We start from the raw sequence: 20,119 nt of genomic DNA, 5'->3' as shown, positions 1-20,119 counted from the left end.
GTAACAATTCTCTGACACTCCGTAACAATTCTGTCTGTCCCTGAGTAACAATTCTCTGGCACTCAGTAACAATTCTGTCTGTCCCTGAGTAAAAATTCTGTGGCCCTAAGTAAAGTTTCTGTGGCCCTGAGTAACAATTCTCTGGCACTCCGTAACAATTCTGTCTGTCCCTGAGTATGAATTCCGTGGCCCTAACTAGCGTTTCTTTGTCCCTAAGTAAAGTTTCTGTGGCCCTCAGTAACAGTTCTGTGTCTGTGCGAGTAACAATTCTGTGTCTGTGCGAGTAACAATTCTGTGGCCCTAAGTAAAGTTTCTGTGGCCCTAAGTAACAATTCTCTGGCACTCCGTAACAATTCTGTCTGTCCCTGAGTAACAATTCTCTGGCACTCAGTAACAATTCTGTCTGTCCCTGAGTAAAAATTCTGTGGCCCTAAGTAAAGTTTCTGTGGCCCTGAGTAACAATTCTCTGGCACTCCGTAACAATTCTGTCTGTCCCTGAGTAACAATTCTCTGGCACTCAGTAACAATTCTGTCTGTCCCTGAGTAAAAATTCTGTGGCCCTAAGTAAAGTTTCTGTGGCCCAGAGTAACAATTCTCTGGCACTCCGTAACAATTCTGTCTGTCCCTGAGTATGAATTCTGTGGCCCTAACTAGCGTTTCTTTGTCCCTAAGTAACAGTTCTGTGGCCCTGAGTAACAATTCTGTGTCTGTGCGAGTAACAATTCTGTGGCCCTAAGTAACAGTTCTGTGGCCCTCAGTAACAGTTCTGTGTCTGTGCGAGTAACAATTCTGTGTCTGTGCGAGTAACAATTCTGTGGCCCTAAGTAACAGTTCTGTGGCCTTCAGTAACAATTCTGTGTCTGTGCGAGTAACAATTCTGTGTCTGTGCGAGTAACAATTCTGTGGCCCTAAGTAAAGTTTCTGTGGCCCTAAGTAACAATTCTCTGGCACTCAGTAACAATTCTGTCTGTCCCTGAGTAACAATTCTCTGGCACTCAGTAACAATTCTGTCTGTCCCTGATTAAAAATTCTGTGGCCCTAAGTAAAGTTTCTGTGGCCCTAAGTAACAATTCTCTGGCACTCAGTAACAATTCTGTCTGTCCCTGAGTAACAATTCTCTGGCACTGAGTAACAATTCTGTCTGTCCCTGAGTAAAAATTCTGTGGCCCTAATTAAAGTTTCTGTGGCCCTAAGTAACAATTCTCTGGCACTCAGTAACAATTCTGTCTGTCCCTGAGTAACAATTCTCTGGCACTCAGTAACAATTCTGTCTGTCCCTGAGTAACAATTCTGTGGCCCTAATAACGTTTCTGTGGCCCTAAGTAACAATTCTCTGGCACTGAGTAACAATTCTGTCTGTCCCTGATTATGAATTCTGTGGCCCTAACTAGCGTTTCTTTGTCCCTAAATAACGATTCTGTGGCCCTCATTAACAAGTCTGTGTCCCTGAGTAATGGTTCTCTGTCCCTAAGTAACTTTTCTCTGTCCCCAATTATCGTTTCTGTGGCCCTAACTCTGTCCCTGTCCCTAGTACAGAGCGGTCTGCCTCTGTTCAATAACTGCAGGCAAATGAAGAATTCCAAAATGGCCGCTATTTATAGCTCGACCATTACACAGTGCTGGCTGGCTGGCTGCTGATAGGCTGATGCGATCACATGTAGTTGAGGAATGCATTATGGGTCAGCGCGCCTTGTCTGCGCGCCTTCCCAGACATCCCCGCTCCGTCGCCGCACATGTCAGCCGCCATTTTCTGAAAAATTTCGATTCGCGCGTCCGAATTAGGCTATTTTTCGGATTCGGCACGAATCGAAATTTTTCCGATATTCGACTCGAATTCCACTTCGGATACTTCGATTCGCTCATCTCTACTTGTGATCTACCAGAACTCTCAGATCCTTCTCCACCATTGATTCCCCCAGTTGTTTTTTTTATTTTTATAAATATTTATAAATTTTCCAAACAGGTACAAATCACAATCATTTTCTCCTTTATCAAAAGGAAGAAAAAAAAAAAAGACATAAAATCAATATCTTCCTATTAACATAATTTATCTATTTCCCACATCCCCAGTCACCCCTATCCCTTCCCCTCCCAACCCCCACCCACACAACTACCCTCCCCCCCATCCCACTCTGCATTTCTCTTCAAACCAAAAAAACTCTTTCTACAATCCATATTTGTTTCAAGGGGTATAAATCATCATCATATATTTCACTTTTTCTCTATACTCTTCCCATTTTTTCCACTTTATATAATACTTCTCCATCTTATCTATATGCATATAATACAATCTTTCCATCTCACAAATCTGATTAATTCTGACCATCCAATCCTCCTCTGTCGGCACCTCCCTTTGTTTCCAGAACCTAGGTATCAGACTCTTCGCTGCTCTCAGGAAATACCAAATCCCTGAATCCTTGTATGATCTCACTGAGAGCTCGGTGATATGGAGAAGACATAACTCTGGATCCGATCTAATATCTATCTCAGTAATTTCTCTTATTAAATAAATCATTTTATTCCAAAACACCTGTATCTTTGAGCACTCCCACCATATGTGATATATCGTACCCACTTCTCCACACCCTCTCCAACACAGTGGTGAAGTTTCCCATTCAATTTGTGTTCCACATTCGGTGTAATGTGCCATCTAACCAAACAATTATAATTCAACTCAACTTCCCGCATGCTAAAATTTTCATGTATTAATCTAAACATTTTCCTCTGCTGCTCTTCATCTATTTCCCTTCCCATATCTTTTTCCCATTTCTCTACATAAATTAATTTTGTGCCCGTGTCTAATTCAGTTAATATTCTGTATATTTTTGCAACACCGTGTCTCCCATCTCCCCGTGTTTCTAGTAATCTTTCAAATAAATTCCACTCCTTTCTAGTTCTCACAGGTTTTGGGAGGCTCCCAAAGAAATGTTTCAATTGATAATATCGTATCTCATCCATTTTACTGAAAACCTCCCCCTTTTTTTTCTCCAGCTCTCTATATGTTCCTATTTCCTCGCCCACCATTATGTCTCTTAATTGCCCATCCTGTTTTATAATCCATTTCCCTGTGATATCTTCCTTCCCAGGAGCAAAGTAATCTGTATTTCTTAGTGGCATTAACTGTGAATTGAAAACCCATCCCTTTTGTCTGTGTAACATTTCCCAAGCATTCAAAACAATAAAAGTGTACACACTTGTATTAACATCTAATCCTCTATATTGTGCAGGTACCCATATAATCCTACTTAAATTTGTCCTACTCAGTGTGTTTTCAATTTTGACCTAGCTTTTCTCTGAGTTATGAGTCCAGTCATAAATTCTCGCAATTATCACCGCTCTATAATATCTCTTAAAATCTGGGTCCTAGACCGCCTCTCTCTTTAGTTCTAATCAACATTTCATATCATATTCTAGGTTTTTTATTCCTCCATATATATCTCAACATCATTTTTCTAAGTGTTTTAAAAAAAACCTCTGGAAGTTTTATTGGGATCATTTGAAATTTATATAAAACTTTGGGCAAAATTATTATTTTTATTAAATTTATACGACCCATCCAAGACAGATTTCCACTCCCCATCCTCTTCAACTGCTCCTTAATCTCATTTAAAAGTGAAATATAGTTAATTTTATACATATTTTTAATTGAAGCAGACAATTTTATCCCGAGGTACTTTAATTCTTTCTCTCTCCAAACAAAAGGGAATTCTTCTTGTATTTTTTCTTTTTCACTATTTTTAAGATTTATATTTAAAATTTCAGTTTTTGTTGGATTAATTTTTAAATTTGATAATTCCCCATACTCCTTCAGTATTTTTATTAAATTTGGGAGTGATATCCGAGGGTTTCCAGCATAGAACATCAGATCATCCGCATAGGCCGCTACCTTATGTTCTCTGTCTCCTATCTTTATTCCTTTTATATTTATGTTCTTTCTTATCATAGACAGCAGTGGCTCCAACATTAAGACATACAGAAGTGGAGACAGAGGGCATCCCTGTCTTGTTCTGTTTGACATCCTGAAGGTCTCTGATCTTCCTCCATTAAGCATAACAGTGGCAGTAGGCCCTCTATATAAGTTACCAATCCACTTCCTCATTCTATCTCTCAACCCTATCTCCTCCAGGGTGTCCATCATAAATCTCCAACTCACTCTATCAAATGCTTTCTCAGAGTCTATTGACAATAATATTACTGGGGTTTTCCCTTTCTTCCCTTGCTGTATGAGCAACAATTATCTCAATCCATTGTCTCTACCCTCTCTTCCCGGGACAAAACCCACCTGATCTCCATGGCATCAAGATCTCTTTGGCATCAAGACCTTAAGTCTATTTGCCAGGACCTTTGCATATAATTTGGTGTCTACATTCAACAGCGCGATTGGTCTATAACTTGCACATTGAGAGGGATCTTTATCTTCCTTGTGAATTAAAACTATATTAGCCTGTGAGGACTCTCCCCTTATTTCAGTCTCTCCTCCCAAAGCATTCATATATATCTTCAGTTTGGGTATTAGTAACTCTTTATATTTTTTATAGTATTTTACGGTATACCCGTCTGGGCCCGGGCTTTTCCCCACCGCTGTGTTTTTTAATGCTATTTCGATTTCTTCTAACGTAATTTCTGTCTCTAGGGAGTTCAATTGGGTTTCACTTAATTTTGCTAAACCTGCATTTTTTAAAAAAGTTCTTCTTTTTTCTTTATTTACTATGTCAGCACTATTGAGAGTATCCTGGGGTATGATGTTATATAGTTCACTATAATAATCCTTAAATACTCTAGAGATATCTTTAGTTGAATGCACCATTTCACCCTTAGAGTTTCTTATTTTTTCTATATAATTCCTATTTTTCTTTTTCCTCAAGGCCCTCATTAAATATTTTCCCGGCCTATCCCCCCATCTATACCTTTCACTTGTTACTTTATTAAAAATTCTTCTTTTTTCCTCCTCTATTACCTTCTCTAATTCTTCTTTCTTCTTTGTTATTCTCTGCATTATCTCTTTAGATGTATTCCTGTTCCAGATCGAATATATCATTTAAGAGTCTATTAATCTTTTCCCTCCTTTCTCTTTTCTTTTTAGCCCCTATTGCAATGAATAATCCTCTAATGTAAGCCTTATGGGCCTCCCACCCTGTTGCGACCGACATTTCCTCTGTCTCATTCTCTTCAAAAAATCTTTTAATTTCTATCTCAATTTTTCGATCGATCTCCTCATCCAAACAAATCCTCCTCTCTCCTGTCTACCCCATCTTAACTTCATTGCAACAGGGGCATGATCTGAAATGGAGCTTCCTCCAATTTTTACTTCTACCACCAATTCTATAAATTGATGATCTACCAATATATAGTCCAATTTAGTCTCATGAATTTGTGAGAAAAAAGTATAATCTCTATCTTTCATATGCCTAATTCTCCATATATCCACCAGTTGATATTCATTCAATGATTTCTTTAATAATCTCAAGGACTTACTTTCCTCCCTCCTCACACAAGTAGTATCCATCCGTAAGTCCATACAGATATTAAAATCCCCAGCTACTATCAAGCGACCCCTTTTGAAGTCCATCAGCCTCCTCAATACTCCCCTCAGGAATATATCCGGTTTCTTATTTGGGCAATATATACTAGCCAATGTACACTCAATTTCCTGCAATTTACCCCTCAGAAACAAAAACCTTCCTTCTGGGTCTGTTATTCTGTTCTCCACCTCAAACCTTATATTTTTTGCAAAACGTATAGCCACCCCTTTTGCTCTTTTTATTGGTGAGTCCGCATAATACCATGTCGGAAAGTATCTAGACCTCAGCCTGACCTTCGATTCAATCTCTAAATGTGTCTCCTGCAAAAAAATTACTGAGGATGTTCTGTGTTGAAGCTCCTTAAATAATCTAAATCTCTTCCCAGGACAACTTAGCCCCTTTACATTATAGGTTACATACTGAACTTCTTCCATGTTACCCCAGACCTTTTAACTCTCTCTATCCTCCACCCTTCCTCTCTCTCTCCTCCTCTCTGCAGAGTATTACCCTCCCTACCTCCTCCCTCCCGTAGCTCCCCCCCCCCTCCCCCCCCAAGGCCTCCTTTGCCTTTGGATCATAATCCACATCTGATCCCCTTTCTAATCCTTTTTCTTGTTGGTACTTCCCTATCCTATACACTCCATCCAATTTAAACATCACCACCTCCGCTTTATCCACTATGGAGTTCAGGATTTTGCTGATTAACTCTTTTAAGTCTTCCCCCTGGGTCAACTATGGGACTCCTCTTACTCTTAGATTATTTCTCCTTTCTCTGTTTTCTTGTTCTTCCATCATAAAAAACAGTCTTTTTTGTTCTTTTCTATTATCTATTATCCATCTCTCTAATTTTGGGATAATTTGGGCATGATCCTGAACTTTTTCCTCCGTTTCCTCCATCCTGGTTAGCAGTTGTTCCAATTCTTCCCGAATTGTCCCCATCGCTTGCTTTATTGATAATTCCAAATTTTTAAACATCTCCGCCATTTCCTTTTTATTTGGTATTTGCAAATCTCTTTCAATTTCTCTCAACTCTATACCTTCCGGTAGTTGTTGACTATTATATACCGGTCCCAGGGAAAGTCTCGGACTATTATCCAAACTTATTTCCAATTCACTTTTTTCGCTCACTCCCTGACATCTTTCTGGAGTCAGATTTCCTTGTGGTATATATTTCTTAATCGTACCAGTTTGGGGGTTCTTAGACCCACTCCCTTTAGTATTTTTACCTTTCATGTTATTTTTAAAATTTTATTCTTATTCCAAAAACTTCTCTTCTTCAACTCCTCCAAACCTTCAGACCCTCCCGGGGAATCCCCAATTTCCTTCTTTCAAATTAGATAATACAATGTCCTAATGCGAGCACAATGAAACCATTGCATAAATCTGATATACAGAAAAGGAAAATCCAGTACATACGTCCAGAATATAGAGAGTATATAGGGAGTATATAACGACCCCTGCAGTACACACGTAGTTATCACTCACCCTCGACGCTGGAATACCTCTCAATATGCAGTCCTCTCCTATAATTATCTCTCTTTGGGGGATTCCTTTAGGTCTCTTTAAGCCTTTATGCTTTATCTTTCTTTCCGTGTTCTCTTGGGTTGGAGGAGGTATGGAAGTTGTAGATGGTATGGTATAGTTGGTAATGATAGTAATTTAATGGTGGAAATTGTGTGGAGGAGATGGTATACCGCTGACATAGAGGTGCAGCAGCGTTCCACCTTACACCTCTTTACATCGCTCACTCGTCTCCCTTGGACGGCTGGATGCCGGGAAGCCGGCTGTTTCTCCTGCTCCCAGAGCTCCTCCGCGGCTGCCCACGTGTCAGAGCCGCTACGCTCGTCTCCCGGGCAACCCCACTCCTGCTCCGGAGCTATCACGAGAGACACCAGGGGAGAAAGGAACTCAGCCGTCTCTCTCCTGGACTTGCCGCCACGCCGTCTCCAAGACCACTCTCTAGCCGGGTAAGACTCCAGTCACCCTCCAATGCTGCTCCAGTGGGACCGGGACCTCATAGGGAGGATGATCGGGGAAGGGAGCAAGGAGTACTTACTCCACGCTCTCCCGTGCCGCCATGTTCAGGCTCCACCCCCCTGATGACCGATTCCCCCAGTTGTATTCCCCCTAGTATGTATGATGCATGCATATTCTTAGCCCCCAAGTGCATAACCTTACATTTATCAACATTAAACCTCATTTGCCACATAGTTGCCCAATTAAATAGTGCATTGAGGTCGGCTTGTAAGTTGGAGACATCCTGTAAGGAGGTTATTCCACTGCACAGCTTGGTGTCATCTGCAAAGACTGAAATGGGATTTTAAATCCCAAACCCTATATCATTTATAAATATATTAAAAAGTAAGCGTCCCAACACTGAACCTTGGGGTACACCACTGACAGCCCTAGACCATTCAGAGTATGAATCATTAACCACTACTTTTTTAGACAGTTTTCTATCCATTTACATACAGATTTTTCCAAGCCCGTAGACTTTACCTTACACATTAGCAGTGTGTGGGGAACTGTGTCAAACGCTTTTGCAAAATCCAAGTATACCACGTCCACCGCCACCCATCTGTCCAAGGTTTTGCTCACCCCCTCATAAAAAGAAATCAGATTTGTTTGACAACTTCTGTCTTTCATGAATCCATGCTGTCTGTTGCTTAAAAATATTTTTTTTCCAGCAAGAACTCATCTATGTGGTCTTTTATTAAACTCTCCAATATCTTCCCAACTATAGAAGTTAAGCTAAAAGGTCTATAATTACTTGGTAAAGATTTTGAACCTTTTTTAAATATTGGCAGAGCTCAATTCTTTAAGGCCCTTTGAGTGTAAGCCATCTGGTCCAGGTGCTTTGTTCACCTTTATTCTGTCTAAATATTTTTGGATCATATCAATTGTAAGCCAATGTGGATCATCTGGAGCTCTGTCAATACCATGCCCATTATGGACAAAAGCTCCCCCATGCTCCTTTGTATACACAGAGTTGAAGAAGGTATTTAATTAATTTGCCTTCTCTTTGTCCCCAGTCACTTTGTCGTATTTACGTTCTTGAATTCTGTGACATGTATTCACTATGCACTGTGCGTAGACACTAGTTTGTCACACATTTCACAGAGCGTGTGTCAGTAATCTTGTGCAGCAAGTGCTAAATCCTGTGCAGCAAGTGTTCATTTTGTACACATTTGCAGGGTCATGAGCACAGAAGCTTAAAAAGACGTGCAAGAACAAGAATAGAAACGCATAAGCAGAACTCACAACATGAAATGAGATTCTTCATGAAGCTTATATTGTGCCCGCACTGCATGGGTTAAGTGCTCGTGTAGTTCAGGGGTTTAGGGAAAAGCTATACTTACCCTGTCCTCCAATCCTCCAAAAAACCATGCTCCCCCACATCCATGGAGCTGGTCTTTTGGCGTGATGACGTCAGGAATAGCCCATTCACAAGACCGCTAGCATTTGGGGACCAGTCTTGTCCTTGGAGGATCAGCGGGTTAGGTAAGTATATCTTTGCTTTCTGGGCCTCTAGACAGAAATGAGCATTTAACCCATGCAGTGCAGACACAGCCCCACTGCATGGGAAAATAAACATTTTGCCTAGGTTTCTTCTTTAACTAGTAATATAATTTTTTTTTGTTTTTGTTTGCTTTGTTTGTTAATATTTTTGCACATTTAACATATGTTTTACATTGAAAAAAAAGTGCAAAATTGAAAAAAAAAAGCCCACTTTACTCAATTTATAAATAACTTTGCAATGCTTTGTACCAGAATCATATCTTTAGTGTCATTTTAACCACTTGCCCTCCAGAGGATTTACCCCCTCTTCCTGACCAGGCCATTTTTTGTGTTACGGCGCTGCGTTACTTTAACTGACAATTGCAGCACTGCACCCAAATGAAATTTATGTCCTTTTTTTCCCACAAATAGACATTTCTTTGGTGATATTTGATCACCTGTGCATTTTTAATTTTTTTGAGCTAAAAAAGACCAACAATTTTGAGAAAAAAACAATATTTTTGACTTTTTGCTATTAAACATGTCCAGTAAAAAAAAAAAAAAAAAAATCAAATTTCATCATAAATTTAGGCCAAAATGTATTCTGCTAAATGTCTTTGCTAAAAAAAAGATCCCAATACGTGTAAGTTAATTGGTTTACGTGAAAGTCATAGCATTTACAAATGGCAGCTAATAAAAAGCACTGATACTGTACTAATGGCACTGGGCTATGCACAAACAGTATGCAGGAGCTGACAGGGGAGAGAACTCTTTGTTTACAAACAGTTCTCCCCCCCCCCGTCAGAAATGCTCGGCAATCACCAGCCAGGACCCGGTGATTGACAGCCGAGGCCGCAAATGACTGCGCAGATAGGGCGCGCGTGCGCCCGCTACCCAGGGATGCAAATTCACGTATATATACGTGATTTTACGCACCCGTGCCGCCCTGTAGCAGTGCTTTTGGATGGGAAGTGGTTTTATGTGCTGTAACACCATTTAATTTTAAACTAACACTTCTCAAAAAAAGAAAATACATTTTGTTTAGCTTTGTTAAGTTTATTTGTCTAAGGATTGTGAAAAAAAAAATCATTGTTGCAAGACAATATTCACAAAAAAAAAAAGCCATGTTTGTACTTTAAAAAAAAAAAATCTATTATGTGGTTATCTTAAGTCAGTGGTCTCCAAACTGCGGCTCGAGGGCCGGATGCGGCCCTTTGCTAGCCTATATCCGGCCCTTGGGTCACTATTTCTAACACTGACACCAAAAGTGGGGCATAATTCCCCCAAATGACACCAGCAATGGGATGCTATTCTTCCCACTAATATCAATGATGTAGCCCTATTCCATGCACTAACATGAATGATGGGACTAATATTCCTTCCAGTGATAGCAATGATGGGACACTACTCCTTCTCCTACTGACCACAGGCACTATGCAACTGAACATCACACCTGAGACTTTGTTTACTCTCACTGATGTTGGCCCTGAGACTTTTTCTACCCCAGCTGGCCTCAATCTGGCCCCCCTAATGTCTGAAGGACAGTAAACTGGCCCTTTGTTTGGAAACCAATGTTATCACTGAATAAACAGATCGATATCAGAAATTTAACAATTGCTCTGGTCTATAAGGGGTGTACAGGCATGAGAGGCAAAGTAGTTAAAAAAAAGACAGGCTTTTTGCATGATCAGTCATATTTTCAACATCAGTGCCACAATTTCATGATTTCTGCCAGGGTATGCAAATTTTGGCTCTTTATTTTGTTATAATATTGAAAACTTACCTTTCTAAAATGAAGGGTTTTTGTTGGGTTTTTTTTTTTTTTATCAAAGCTGCATATCAGTCTTTAAGGCCATCTAGTCTTCAATGTGAGCTCAGTGCTGATAACAGACAATAAAAACTTCTATATAACAATGACCAGGATTACATAAAGTATTAAAAACCTATAGGCTTTATTGATTGATAGTTTTTCCAGCAGCCCACACAGAATGTAAGTTATAAGCTCAGGCAGGCGGCAGGTTGGCCTCTAACTGGGTCTTTCCAGTCTGGCACTGGGTTGACATACTGATTTGATGAAAAGAAATGACAAGGGAATAAGAGCTCACACACCTCTCTGAGGGTTAAGGCTGCGTTATTATAACAATTTAGGAGTGCTTTGCTTACAGTTGTACATTTCTGACTATTCTCTTTATGTTTTAAATGTCATTTTAAGGATTGGGTTAAGAACTTGAAGCTCAGGTTATGGTTGTGGTTAAGGTGCAACTCTGACTCTTAGAGGAATAAATAAAGTAAGGTGGGTAAGGGGATTACCTGGTCATTTTTCTTGCTGTTGGCATCCCTAGTGTGAAAATTTCCATCCATGTCTGCTTTTCTCTCTACTCATTTTCCTCTACTCCCTTCTATGCCTACTGTCCTCCCTTCTGTGATCACACTCTTTCAGTTTCCTCCATGTCTAATCACTGGTATTTTTCCTCTAATTCCGTCAACGCTTGCTCTCTGTGATCATTCTCTTTCATTTACAGCCATTTCTTTCTCCTCTCTGATCATTTTTCTCCACTTAATGCTTGGTCTCCATTCTGTCTTTATACCCCTCTTCAGTCCATGTCAGCTCTGTGAGCCTACTCCTCCATTTCATGTCCACTTCCCTCTATGGTCATTCTCCTTCACTCTTGTTTATGTTAATTTTCCATATCTTTGACACATTCCTGGTTTCCCACTTTAAAATCAATGATTTTTCTTTAATGCCATCCATGCCCAGTCTTCTCTTATCATTCTTCTCTTCACCTTTACCAACTGATGTCTCTAGTCATTCTCTTTCTTTTCCATGCATACATCCTCTCCTTTTCTCTTCAATCTCATCTACTTTAATCCATGCAAACCCTTTTTCTCTCTGTGATCTTTCACCTCCACTTTCATTCTAAAAGGGAACAATTGCAGAACAAAGAAGTACACAACAGAAAAGACACCCACTTCCAAAATTATTCTGTTGCCTCATACGCAAATGAAGACAATGGGTATGACGGGTGAAAAGTATGAAATAGCAAAAAAAAATTCCAACTGTCCTTTTTGCAGCTCAGATTCTAAAAGAAAACAAAGATTTTGTAGTGTAGAGGTTTATTAAACCAAAATAATTCACAGACCGACTACCTGGTAGTAATCTGATAGCTGAGCTATCACAGAAATCTTTTTTTTCAGCAACAGAGTGATATTCAGCTTCACAAATTTTAAAAATTTAAATGTGCATTTTAATACTTATATTGCATATTAGATTGTTCAAATTGAGTCGTATGTATTACTTTAGGCTCCATTCACACCAATGCAGGTTTTAATGCTTTTTGCAGAAATGCACTACAGTCCATTTAACGTGGTTTCCTTTGGAACATGTTTTTACATTTTTTGAAAAGGTCAGGGATTTTTTCAAAAGCAAAAAGTGTTTTTGCTACAATAGAGTTCAATGGAGAAGCTGCTGAAATGCATGGTAGTGCATTTTGCCACGTTTTTCGTTTTGCATTTTTATCCTATCCAGCAACAAAAAAAAAAATTGCACTTTAACAAAAAAAGAGCTGAACAAAATGCAAAACGCGGTAAAAACGTGTCAAAAATGCATGTAGGAAAATGCAAAACAAATTGCAAAAAACATTGGAGAAAGCATCAAATGCAAAATGCATATATGTGAACGAAGCCTTATAAAGTTTGGGATATCACTGTTGCTTCATATACATATATGCAATGATTTGAGATTTATAGCTCTTTGTTAAGCAATAAAAAAAGGTCACTGCTGTTTTGCTAGTTAGCTTTGCTAATGGATCATTAGAACATGCCATCTGATCATTGATTCAGGAAACAGCAATGTGAGCAATGGATCCCCTGACTAGATTGGACTGAAGATGTATTTTAGTCAGCTTAATATGAAAGATTACATATTACATAGTTACATAGTCTGGCTGAAAAAAGACAAAAGTCCATCCAGTTCAACCCTTAAAAAAAAAAAAAGTTATAATCCTACACCCAGAGTTGATCCAGAGGAAGGCAAAAAACCCAGCAAAGCATGATCTAATTTGCTCCTGCATGGGAAAAAAATCCTTGCTGATCCTTCGAGAGGCAATCAGATATTCCCTGGATCAACTTTACCTATAAATGTTAGTATTCAGTTATATTCTGTGTATCCAAGAAAAAATCCAGGCCTTTTTTAAAGCAATCCACTGAGCTGGCCAGAACCAACTCTTGAGGAGTCTATTCCACATTTTCACAGCTCTCACTGTGAAGAAACCTTTCTGTGTTTGGAGATTAAATTTCTTTTCCTCCAGACGTAAAGAGTGCCGCCTTATCTTCTGTGATGACCTCAGGGTGAATAGCTCTACACCGAGTTCACTATATGAACCACTGATGTATTTATACATGTTGATCATATCCCCCCTTAATCACCTCTTCTCGAGAGAATACATTCAGTTCCTCTAATCTTTCCTTATAGCTGATCTCCTCCATGCCTCTTATCAGTTTGGTTGTCCTCTGTACTTTCTCCAGTTCCCTAATGTTCTTTTTTTGAATTGCATATTCCAGATGAGGTCTTACTAATGATTTTTACCGGGGTAATATGATATCTCTCTCTCTCTGGAGTCAATACCTCTTTTAATACAAGAGAGGATTTTGCTTGCTTTAGAAACCGCAGCTTGGCATTGCATGCCATTATGAAGCTTGTGATCTACCAGAACCCCCAGATCCTTTTCCACCATTGATTCCCCCAGTTGTACTCCCCCTCCCTAATATTAATATTAGATAGTCTTCTATCCAGCTAGCATGTAGGCAGGTGTCTACTGTATGCTATTATTTTATTAGATTTGCCCATGTTACTTATTTTGTTGTGATGTGACTTTAACATTTTTGGCTGATTGCTGGAGTATATATTGATGTAGGGGACCAAACTCTGGAAGGAAGTCTTATGGAGTAGATCTGTGAGGACCAAATGTGATGTAGTTCCTTTGCACTTTTACAGCTGACTTTTCAATGGGCCCATCTTCAGGGACTCCGCGTATTATGGACTTTTGGTGCTATGGACATTTTTAGTTCAGTTATGAGCCTCATCCAATACTCTAAGCACCTATGCTACGTCAACTGCAAGGGACAGTAAGGGAGATTTACTAAAGTTGGTTCACTCAGAATCTTGTGCACCTGTGCATGGTAGCCAATCAGCTTCTAACCTCAGCTTGTTCAATTAAGCTTTAGCAATAAAAATTGGAAGCTGATTGGTTTATATGGAGAAGTGCATGCAATTTTGAGTGAACCAGCTTTAGTTAATAAACCCAGTGTATTGATTCAGCAGTACAGCCAACTGTATATCGATCAATAGTACATGTATGGGAAGATGTATTGAAGAATGATTTGATGTGTCGTGTTAACGTTTCGAGTCTGCAGGTAAAGAGGACTTTATTCAACTTTATTTAAAGTGGTTACATAGTCTACACTTTTTTACCTTAATGCAGTCCTTGCATTAAGGTAAAAACATTTCTTCACTTCTTATGCCCCCCCAACACTTATCTGTCACTTCTCATGCTCCAGCATTGTCCCCATCTACTGCACCACTACTCTCTATTCCTTTTTTCACAGGAAGGATATCCTGAGAGCAGCAGTCAAGTCCAGTAATGAGAGAGTGGGGCTTGGTAATGAGAGAGTGGCTTGCTATGGGGGCAAACACAGGTGAAGAGTGGAGAACACAGGTAAGGGACCACTCTGTGAAATACCATTGCACAGAGCAGGTAAGTATGCTCTCTTTTTTATTTTCTGGTACAAAAATTTGTATTGTTGCACGCAAAAGGAACAAGACAGCTGAATACCCACACGGGGGGGGGGGGGGGGTACACAGCAAGAACAAGTTATATAGACATGAGTGAAAGCATGTGCAACTAAATCTTTTGGTGGTAAAAACTGCTAGTGGATAATTGCATGGTAGGAGCCGTCGGTCTGCATAAAGCCCAAGGCCCAGGAGCATGCCAAGGAAAATAAAAAAGGTGAACTGACTAGTTGGTCCCAAGGGGGAGGAGAAAAAATTAAATAAAAAATGGGGGGGGGAAATGGAGAGTGTCCCATGAGCGAGATGGTAACTACAGGGAATGGGAGGGAGGGGGTCCTGCAGGCTTAGGTGGTAACATGGTAGCATCAGGGGTGTATTCACCACAAGGCAAACAAGGCACTTGCCTAGGGCAGCATTTTTTAGGGGGGGCAGCACCTCCCCTCAGAAGAAGAGATGGCACAAAGGACACACGCAATGGGAACCAGCTGGGATCTAAGAGAGGCTGTTTAAAGGTGTAAATAGAGCCTGACTCTCGTTCCCAGGGATGTCCAGAGCTGTGAATATGAGTGTCTTTCTTTCTATATATAGGGGGGCAGGGGTTTTGTTGGTCAACGGCCGTCTCTCTCTGTGGAAGGGGGGGGGGTGTTGGTCTGTGTACGTGGGGGTAGACGATTTTTCTGTTGCCTAGGGCAGCACAAAACCTAAATACACCACTGGGTAGCATCAACAGTTATAGGCTGCCCAGGCTGGTTGGATGACCCTCTTTTTTATTTTAAACTGAGAAAATTGTCTGTATCTCTTACGGGGAAGAAGTGTCTAAGAAAATAAGTGTAATTGTGGTGTATCACAAGAATTTTCCTTGGGAGTTAAAGCCATTCAACTCTCCAGGTTAAGCGACCTTGTGCTGTTGCAGAACATTTGTACCAGGTTGGGAACAAGTAGCAGCCAGTCTGAAGAGGAAGCAGGTGACTGTGGTGGGTGACAGTAGCCCTATCGGTGAGGGGATAGGAGTACTTGATGTCCCTCACTTGGTTTGGTCTCCATATTGGAATCTTCTGTGGCACAGGGTCAGCCCAGGAACCTGGCCGGGAAGAGTCACAAGAGCAAAACCTTGCATCAGTAGATGTGCCCAAGGGAGTAAGTGAATCTCAGATATGGAGCAGTATTAACAAATCAGGGGTATGATGTCAGGAGGAGACACAAGAGGCTGGTGAAGAGTGGGGTATGCTCTGCATTCCTTTCTTGTAACACTAAAGAAAATGGAGCATCTGTAGTGTCCGTTCGTTCCGGGCATGTGACATTCAGATGGTAGGGTCATAATTTGGTGAAAACAACACAAAAGCATGGATCTATCCTGTCTTTTATCAATGATTCAGGCTGGTGGTGGTGGTGTGATGATGTGGGGGCTGTTTTCTCGGCATTAGCAAAGTGTACCTAATAAAGTTGCCGGAGAGTGTGTGTTTGTTCACACACATTTAGGCTACATTCACATAGTTAGTTGGCTGAAAAAATACAAAAGTCCATCCAGTTCAACCATTAAAAAAATAAAAAGTTATAATCCTCTACCCACAGTTGATCCACAGGAAGGCAAAAAAACCAGCAAAGCATGATCCAATTTGCTCCTGCAGGGAAAAAATTCCTTCCTGATCCCCCAAAGGGCAATCGGATATTCCCTGGATCAACTTTACCTATGGATGACTAGCTCCAGTGCAAATGACAGCAGCAGGAATCTGCTGATTCCTGCAATTGTTTTTGCCACCTCTAAGTGGCTAGCTGTTGCTGCTGAACATCGTATACTTCAATGACAGGTCACTAGGAGGTTGCAGCTATCTGTGTCTGTCTGCACAGCTGGCGATTACTTGTGTGGACAGCCACAGATAGCTATGGCCACTGGCAACCTGCCATTGAAGTGCCCAGGGCTTGACAGCCGCTCACAGCTGTGAAAGACGAAAGATCCTTTGTAATGTACTGTACAAAGAAGAAAAAACCATTTTCTACTTACAATATTAATTAGTTCTATTATCACCAGTCTTTTCTTTACCTGCTGGTATATGTCAGGCTTATTCTAAAACTCTTGGCAACAATGATGTGTAGGAGGTGGTACCCAATAGCAACCAATCACATTTCAGTTCACTGGAATCAATTATCAGATTTATGGTTGCTTTGGATTTTTGCACTTTGCACATCATCATTGCTCAGTTTAGCAGGAATCAGTTTGGTAACAGGTTGTGGGCCATAATGAAATGACATGGTTCCAAATTTTAAATAGCCTAATGAGCATTTTCCTCCTGCAGCCATTGAATGCAGGTAGATGGGAGAGAAGAAGCGAGGTTTCAGCAGTTGCAGGGAGAAAATGGAGAAGACTGTTTGCTGTGTATGCTGACCCAGTGCCCTTCCCATCCGAATGTAAAATAGAATGTGACAGGGAGGCTGCGCAGGTCCCTAGAGCATGGGGCAGGGTCACAAATGCAAGCCCCAACGCTGTGTCAGTGGTTGGGGATGTGGTAAACCACATCTCAACTATGGGGTCTTACCACTCCCCCCAAACCATGAATGTAAACGGGACCCTACTCTCCTGAGCCCCCTATAAGGCTGCTTTCACACTGATGTACGGCGGGTACAGCTTTTCTGCAGGTTAACTATGCTTTGTCATAAACTTCTATTAAATCTTGTGGGTGTGGTGCACTTTCTGAAAGCACACCAAAACTCCTGCATTCGGTAGAGGTGTAAATATGTCAATTGCAATAGTGCAGTGTATGTGCTGTTTAATATACAGACCACCTATTCCTCTTCCAGCTTCTGCTGGCATCACTAACTGCTGGAAAGGTCCCAGGTGAAGTGCACATGGTATCACTCTGCCTGGGACAGGACCTGGCACTACAGAGGAAGCAGCAGCTTATGTGGCTTCTGCACTCTCCATGGCTACCTGCTTCCTCTGCTGCCAGCACAAGGTTGATGATGCTGGGCTGGCAAGGCCAGATAGCAATCAACAGGTTGCTGACCCTAGGAATGCGATTCCGTGGTTTGAGGTTGAGGGCCACATCAGGGGACTCAGAGGGCCACAGGTTGAGCAGCCCTGATCTATAGTATTTATCATTTGTCTATTACATCTATGATCCTATTTTTTTGGGGGAAATAATTATTCCAGAATAATGCCACCTCCTTCTTGGTTCACACTACAGCGGTTGCGGAAATCCCATGTGATTTGCACAGGAACCGCACCGCATTCCTGTACAAATCACATGCGATGTGTATGTGGTTCGATTAGAGCCATACTTTTTGTATGGCTCTTTTCACACCGCACCAAAAAGGTGCAGGACCCTTTTTTGGTCCGCACTAGAATCGGAACGCATAGGTGTGAATACCCTTTGACAACGTGCTGTTGCACGAAACGCGTCAAAGAGGAGCTTGCCGCGCTGACTTCACACGCTGCCTAGTCCACATGTCTTACTGGCAGCCATCTTTGCAACCTGTTTTGCTGAATCTCTGCAATTGTGCTGGATATACTTGCAATACCATTTGACTTGTATATGCTGAATTAAGCTGGATATAGCTGCAATACCATTCTATACCTTTTGGCTTCTATATGCTGAACTAAGCTATTTATTATACTCATACCAATGACTCAATAAAACTTACTACACCATATCAGCTCTCTTTTGTTTAATGGCTTATTCCTGGAGCTACTTAAAGGTGGATATCCATTGTTACTGCCCTGATTGGAAGCCAGGTGTAAGTGAAACCAAAGAAGCTGTCCTATTTTACTGAGAGGGTCCCACTGAGAGGTCTGGCGTCTGTTTCCAAGGCGTATTGAGTACCTGAGAAGTGCCACATCCATATCGGTTCCTAGATGACCGCTAGTGCCCCGAGTGTCATATACAGTAAGGTCCATAAATATTGGGACATGGACACAATTCTAACATTTTTGGCTCTATACACCACCACAATGGATTTGAAATGAAAAAACAAGATGTGCTTTAACTGCAGACTGTCAGCTTTAATTTGAGGGTATTTACATCCAAATCAGGTGAACGGTGTAGGAATTACAACAGTTTGCATATGTGCCTCCCACTTGTTAAGGGACCAAAAGTAATGGGACAATTGGCTTCTCAGCTGTTCCATGGCCAGGTGTGTGTTATTCCCTCATTATCCCAATTACAATGAGCAGATAAAAAGGTCCAGAGTTCATTTCAAGTGTGCTATTTGCATTTGGAATCTGTTGCTGTCAACTCTCAAGATGAGATCCAAAGAGCTGTCACTATCAGTGAAGCAAGCCATCATTAGGCTGAAAAAAACAAAACAAACCCATCAGAGAGATAGCAAAAACATTAGGCGTGGCCAAAACAACTGTTTGGAACATTCTTAAAAAGAAGGAATGCACCGGTGAGCTCAGCAACACCAAAAGACCCGGAAGACCACAGAAAGCAACTGTGGTGGATGACCGAAGAATTCTTTCCCTGGTGAAGAAAACACCCTTCACAACAGTTGGCCAGATCAAGAACACTCTCCAGGAGGTAGGTGTATGTGTGTCAAAGTCAACAATCAAGAGAAGACTTCACCAGAGTGAATACAGAGGGTTCACCACAAGATGTAAACCATTGGTGAGCCTCAAAAATAGGAAGGCCAGATTAGAGTTTGCCAAACGACATCTAAAAAAGCCTTCACAGTTCTGGAACAACATCCTATGGACAGATGAGACCAAGATCAACTTGTACCAGAGTGATGGGAAGAGAAAAGTATGGAGAAGGAAAGGAACTGCCCATGATCCTAAGCATACCACCTCATCAGTGAAGCATGGTGGTGGTAGTGTCATGGCGTGGGCATGTATGGCTGCCAATGGAACTGCTTCTCTTGTATTTATTGATGATGTGACTGCTGACAAAAGCAGCAGGATGAATTCTGAAGTGTTTCGGGCAATATTATCTGCTCATATTCAGCCAAATGCTTCAGAACTCATTGGACGTCGCTTCACAGTGCAGATGGACAATGACCCAAAGCATACTGCAAAAGCAACCAAAGAGTTTTTTAAGGGAAAGAAGTGGAATGTTATGCAATGGCCAAGTCAATCACCTGACCTGAATCCGACTGAGCATGCATTTCACTTGCTGAAGACAAAACTGAAGGGAAAATGCCCCAAGAACAAGCAGGAACTGAAGACAGTTGCCTGGCAGAGCATCACCAGGGATGAAACCCAGCGTCTGGTGATGTCTATGCGTTCCAGACTTCAGGCTGTAATTGACTGCAAAGGATTTGCAACCAAGTATTAAAAAGTGAAAGTTTGCTTTATGATTATTATTCTGTCCCATTACTT

The sequence above is a fragment of the Staurois parvus genome, unplaced genomic scaffold, assembly GCF_062004578.1.
Source record: "Staurois parvus isolate SC_StPar_1 unplaced genomic scaffold, SC_StPar_1.0 ptg000773l, whole genome shotgun sequence".
NCBI lineage: Eukaryota > Metazoa > Chordata > Amphibia > Anura > Ranidae > Staurois > Staurois parvus.
This window is presented reverse-complemented; position numbering follows the sequence as displayed.